This window comes from Setaria italica, chromosome II (genome assembly GCF_000263155.2).
Source record: "Setaria italica strain Yugu1 chromosome II, Setaria_italica_v2.0, whole genome shotgun sequence".
In the NCBI taxonomy this organism is placed as follows: Eukaryota; Viridiplantae; Streptophyta; class Magnoliopsida; order Poales; family Poaceae; genus Setaria; species Setaria italica.
In genome coordinates, this window is record NC_028451.1 from 23,863,752 (window position 1) to 23,870,492 (window position 6,741).

Below are 6,741 nucleotides of genomic sequence, written 5' to 3' on the forward strand. Positions count from 1 at the left end.
TCAAACTGTGAGAGGCAGACGAATCGTTTCGAGTTCTTTAACCATGCATGGTGAACCTAACCTCACGACATCCGCGCACCCGGAGGTCGCTTCCTGTGTCGGCCTTCCCCATCAATCCCCTAACCCATGTCGGGCCCATTTCCTTTGGTGCAAGGTTCCACAGACCCGGCCTCTGCCGTCCTGTGACCACGCTTGCCACCACGTGCGACAACCAGCAGGGGAAACTCCGTTCCAGGAACAATGGGGCGACCACTCACGTCTAGGTTCAATCTGGTACTAGGTATGAGGTTAGTACTTTCAAACACTTGATCACGAACACCACCACTGTCGGGCCTTAGCAAGTTTTCATAGACAGACGGGGCGATCATCCGACTACCAAAGAGTTACCCAAAAAAAACCCTGCCCCGTCCATCGTCCTTATAGTTGTAACGGAAAGGTAGACATCCAACTCCTACAACTCGCGAGTGACAGGGAATCACTCGGCTTTTACCGTCTCCTAGTTAAGCAAGCAGCTACTCGGTCCAACAGCTAGTTTTCAGATCCATAGGAAACTAAATCGTGCATCTAGGGTTTCAAACAACTCCTATACGTAAATGCACAAGCATGTTTTAAGGAAGGCATGCGCAAGTTTGGAAAACAACACAGGGTTTTCATGCAATCGGGGCTTGCCTTCGAGCAAGGAGGAAGAGAACTGCTCGACTTCGGGGGCGGCTTCGGCTTCTGGGGGCAGGAGCTCAGTTACAGCTTTGTCTTCTAGCGCCGGGTGTAGCTCGTAGCAGCCATCGGCGAGGCGCAGCTCTACACGAATGCAATGCAAGAGTTAGCATAGACGGTTATTTCAACAGCAACACTTGCACGTCTGAGCCCAGAAACTCGCGACAAAGAGCAGAAGGGTGGGGGTTTAAAGGAGCTGGTGGAGATCAAAAGGTAAGGGTTGTAAAGGAACTTATGATCTGATCCTCCAACTAGAGAATTTGGTATACTAGGGATCCTCAGACTCAAACGCTGAAGGGTTCCCAAGTTTTACACATACACCCTCGGGTTGAAGAAAAAGATCACAGCCGAGCCCTCGGGCGAGGCGGATAGGGGTCGGCGGAACAGATAGGGTCGGGCGAGACGGAACCGGGGTTGGGCGGATAAGAGGGGTCGGGCGAAGCGGACTGGGGTCGGCAGCTTACCTTCTTCCTACAAGGGAAGCTTGGGGTCGGGAAGAAGCAGACTTGGGCGGAGGGACTAAGGCTCTGAACAACGGCTAAGTCCGGCAGTGCTCCGGCGGCGGCGGTGCTTCTTGTGGATCACAAGCGAGCTCTTACGCGGCACGGAGGAGCAAGCGGCTGGGTGGCTTGGGGAAAACGGAGTGGAGCCGAGAGGAGAGTTCCTCAGGAACTTAGGGTGTGGCGCTAGGAGCTTGAGCAGGGAGCAAGAGAAATGACGGAAGGCAGCAATGGCGGAGGGAACTCCGGCGAACTCGCGCATTCCCTTTTATAGCGGCTGGGACGGGGGAAGGAAAGCGGCGCAGGAGCAAGAAGGGGAGTGGCACGAAGGCCGGGGAGAAGCAATGGAGTGCTCTGCCGGGGCGGCGATTGAGCGACGAGGGCGGTGGTGCAGGACTTCGGGGATGACGCCAGCGGTCATTGGGCTCTGGCGTCAGGGCGGCGCACGAGCAGGTATGCCGGTGGTTGAGATTTGGCGGAGGCGGGCATCGCCGTGCGGTAGATTTGATGGACGCGACCGGGTTAACGGTGCTAGAATCGAGGGCGCACAGGTGAGAAGACAGGCAGCCGCGGGCGCGCGGGCGAGCGCGGATCAACAGATTGTCGGGCGACTTCTGACAGGACGGGGAAAGGAGCTGTCGCTGCCGTGGTCGGGGTTGGCGAAGGAGGAATCGTCGGTAGCGAAGACCAGGCGGCGCGACTGTGTTTGAAGTGACGGAAAAGACGGGCGACATCGGGCTCTGCGGCCGGGATCTGGCGGTGTGATGATGGGCGCGGGAGGCGAGGCGCGGCAGAAAGGTTGCAGAGGGGCTTCCGCTGCCATTGGGGAAGGGGGCGCGAGAATCCATTTGGTCGCGGGTCAGAGATGAGGCTGAGCGGCGGGCGTCGGAGAAGACGAGCCACGCGGCGGGGAGACTCTGAAGCGAGCATGCAACTCGAGTGCGCCTGTCGCGGAAGATCTGGGGAAAAAAGATCTCACGGGTCCACTGGTCAGATAGAACGGACGTTTGGGAAAGACTTAGAAGGATCCGACAGTGGGCTGGTTTTGGCGGGGTCGGAACCGAAGCAAAGCGGGGAGGGGTCGGGTCTCAGGGGTCGGGACCGGTTGGAAGGTTGAACACTCAGGCGCGGCAAACTAGACAGATGATCAGGGGCTAGGATTAAGATTAACCTGGGAGATTTGGGGCCGGTCGTCACATTGTATATGGTCATCAGCACTAACCATGTGTTGTGCGTGCTGCTTGTTTCACCAAATGGATTCATACCATCTATACTCAACGCGAACCGTACATTCCTTTTTTCATTTGAAAACTCTAGATGATTGGCATCGAAGGTCCTCCACTGGCGAGCATCGGAAGGATGTCAAAGCTTTCTGTCAACCTTTACTAGGCGATCAGCATGCCAAGTCATCATTTCAGTGGTCTTTGGGTTTGAGAACAAATGCTTCAGACGGTCTACCACCAGCAAATACCACATCACCAAGGCAGGGACTCTGCGTTGAGTCGTCGTATCAGTACCAGGACTCATCCTCTAGTTGAGCACCAGCACTTTTCTTTGCACCCTTCTTCGTCTTATTCCCAATGGAGGAACTAGCACAGTCCTTATAGAAATCAGCATTACTTTTGTAACGGCTAGCATCGCAATTTGCATACTCATCGCGGTACAATATGCAGTGGTTCCTGCACGCGTGTATTTTTTGCACACGCATCTTCAATGGATTGATAATCTTCTTTGCTTCGTATGTGTTTTTTGGCACTAAGTTAGGCTTCGGGAGCAACTTGCCTAGCAGTGTAAGGAAATCATTGAAACTATTGTCTGACCAGCTAAATTTAGCCTTCAGGATAAGAAGATGAAGGACAAAACGCAACACTGTCCACTCCTTCCTACATCCCTCATACATACGGTCCTTTGCTGCCTTCTTGAGTGTCTCGAAATTCTCTAACCCTTTATCACTCGCTAGCAACACTTCCAATTCAATGTGGCATAACATGTCCACCATATCAACATCACATTCCTCGTCTACTTGTGGTTCCACACGCGCATCTTTTTTATCACTATTTTGATCTCCACGGTCATAATCATCATCCATCATAAAATGATCATTTTCATTTGCATCATCACCACCCACTTTATCAGAGCCAGTATCGATGTTTGTGTTGTTAAAAGTACCTCCTACCTCACCATGGTGGGACCAAATTGTGTATCCATCCACAAACCTCGGTTTATAAAATACCTCTTGATGATATAAGTATCCTCCCATATAATATTGTTGCTACAGTCAAAACACAAATAACGTATTTGCTTTATCTCCGCAGCCTCCACAAACTTTGATACCTCTGACATGAATGTATGCGAATGCCTCCGTGTGCCATACATCTGTGCTCTGTGATCCATCTTTAACAAGCTATGACAACAAATCTATATTATATTTACTAATTTAATGAGCTATGGGTCGCAATTCTATAAACTCAATTAAATTATGGATGTATTAACTAATAAGTAGGAAGAAATATAATAAAAATAATTCTATATTACCCTAAATGAAACTCAATTAAACTATGGATGTAATAATTAATAAGTCCAAGGAAAAAAATCAACCACAATTATATATTAAATTCAATCAAACTCATTAATTAAAACTATGGATGTAATAATTAAATAGGAAAAATATAATCAAACTCAATTCTATATTACATTAAAATGACAAACATAGCACTGTAATGGTTATAATATAACCATAGAATTTTATTTAAAAAATAATCCATCTCTAGTTATTTTCTCTCTCTTCCCTCCTTTCTCTTCTAGGTTTAGATCTAGATCTAGATGACAACCTAATGAAGCTAGAAATGATGGATAGAAGTTGAAAAAGAAGGTTGGAATGGCACAAACTTACCTTTTATAGCCACTTACTACAAAGAAAACAAGAGCAAAACCTTTCCCCTTAGATTTGGTAGTTTTGGAGGTTTTCCCGAGCTCATCTGGGGCAAGCTCCAAATGGAAGGTTGGCTAGAAAGCTGTTTGTGGCTTTATCTGGGCGGCATTATTTGTGATGGTGGGCCACCTAACGCACCCACCAGCACAGATGAGATTTGTGCTGATGACCTAGCAGCTTTGGTTTCTTTCTCAGCCACCGTCGGTGTCGGGTGCTAACCCGGTGGCCCCGGTTACCTTTGTGCTGGCGGTTGTCAATTCCGTCTGCCAGCACGCTAATTTCGACGTGCCAACACAAATCGTGTGTCTGGCATAGTGGTTGGAAGTCAAAATTGGGGTAGAATTGCTAATAGCCCAAGAAATAATTAATCATCCATTCATCCGCACGCGACATGCCACTTCTTGTAGGGCCGCAAACACAGAGAAATTTAGGTATTTTTCTGGCATATATGCATTATTCCATGGAAAAAGAAAGGCAACAGCAGAATGAAAAGACCATAATGCATAGAATTGAATGAGAGCCCGGATCACAAGTAGCTAAGATTGCTACAAGGTCTGCAAGGTTATAGATGCAAAAGTCTGTGATTGAGGCTCAAACACATCACGGGTGACAGTCTCTCTCCAGCACCCCATGTATAATAGGTAGCTTCTGGGCGTAGTGCTCATCCACTCCAGCAAGAGATCTCTTCAAGCTCCCTATGGACAACCCGTACGCCTTCCTTAAGCCTCACATAGAGCATTTCTCGTCCCAAAGAAGCATAGTCTCTCCACCCCCTCCCCCATTCACAAAGGAACCACTACTCCCTCTTCTCAGCCTCCTACCTCCAAGCCATGACTACAAACATGGTCGAAACAATGACCAACAATCACTGGTAGAAAACTGAGCATTAGTCCCGGTTGGTAAGGGTCATATCTCTCGGATATCCATCCGGGATAAACCAACCGGGACAAAAGGGGGGGTCTTTAGTCCCGGGTATTTTAACCGGGAGTAAAGGACCCCCTTTAGTCCCGGCTCAATTCCAACCGGGACTAAATTGCGCTTGCATGGCACTGGTGACGCCTGAATTTTTCATGCATGCATCACGTATACGTATAGTAGTGCCGCGGCCCTTTTAATTTGTTAACCTTGTAGTTGACATTTTTTTAGAATGAATTAAATCAACTAGTATTTAAACGAATGGGATTTGTAATTATACAACTACTATATATATACACAATCCTTATACACAATTCATATACACAATTCAACTAGCTTAATTAGTACAAATCGATCATATATACAAATAAATCAAAGTATCTTCCTACGATCTTCCCGTCGTGGTGTTGCTGAGAGGAGTGTCTAATTGTCGTCCATCGTAATAAAATTCTCCTCTTGGATTTACCACCTCGTCCATTATGAATCCAATGAGACCTTCACATATTGCCGCTACTCTTTCTTCCTTCAAGAGTCCTTGTTGAATATTTAACATCTATAATTTGGAAATTTGTGAATGTTACATGAACAAATACATATAAGGAGCTAGAAAATAATTAACTAGTAATATATTTATTTTACGTACTTTAAAGTTGTGCGGCGTCATCTTCGGTCCCTTGGGTCCCAAAAAACTGTGCATGTGCTCACAGATGTAGTAGCCACATAGGTTATTCCCGGGTTCCTGTCTTAAGCACTACAGTGCGGAAAAAAAATAAGTTATGAAATATTTGTGTTATACAATGTAATAAATGTGCAGACTTCATACGTACCGGGAAGTCTGTGTTCCATGTAAGATCTTCTTTGAATGGACCTTTGTGTGTCCTTATGAATTGTTTCCATACGCTGCGGATTAGAATAATGAATGACATAGTGTAACAGGGATAAAATTTAGGAAATAAATTTTTGCATAGAGATAAAGGTCCAGAATTATTACAAGCCCAGCATGTCTTGCAATTCTTGGTAGTCCACCGGATCTTTCCGTAACGAATCAAAGACAGTGATGTGGCTTCTTTCAGGCTCAATTATAATAAGGATCCAGTGGAAGCTGCGTGCGTAAAATGTTCATGCATATTAGAGCTAACTAACATGTAGAGATAAGGAAAAAGACATCGAAAGTAGACGGTATACACACACTTACTTGAAGTTGTATGGAAGTAGTATGAAATCCTTGAATGTTTGTTTGTGTAGGAAATTGTATATTTCGGCAAAGGTTTTTTCCGGCGCTAATTGTATCTGTCGTTGGTTAACTACAGATGGATCCATGAAGCCTATATGTAGGTACGCCTCTCGGCGGCATGTCTGAATTAGCATCCTACATGAAATGGAAGATGAAGTTAGTACGGTGACGCACGCCAAAATTTACATGTAGAGATAATAAACGGACACTTACAGAATCCAAGCGCTGATCAGAGAGACGTCCAGGGCATCATGATGGTACACTTCGTATATATCCTCGAAGTTTAGCCACAGCACTTTCTCCCCTTCACCGTGAAAATCTATCGGTTTTACCTTCATGCCGATCATCTCCCTCGATTTGGCGGATGCCGTCATGTACCATTGATGGAATTCGTACATCTTTGTTGACAGCTTCCGTACCATTGCCGGCTTCACTAGAGGCTTGCC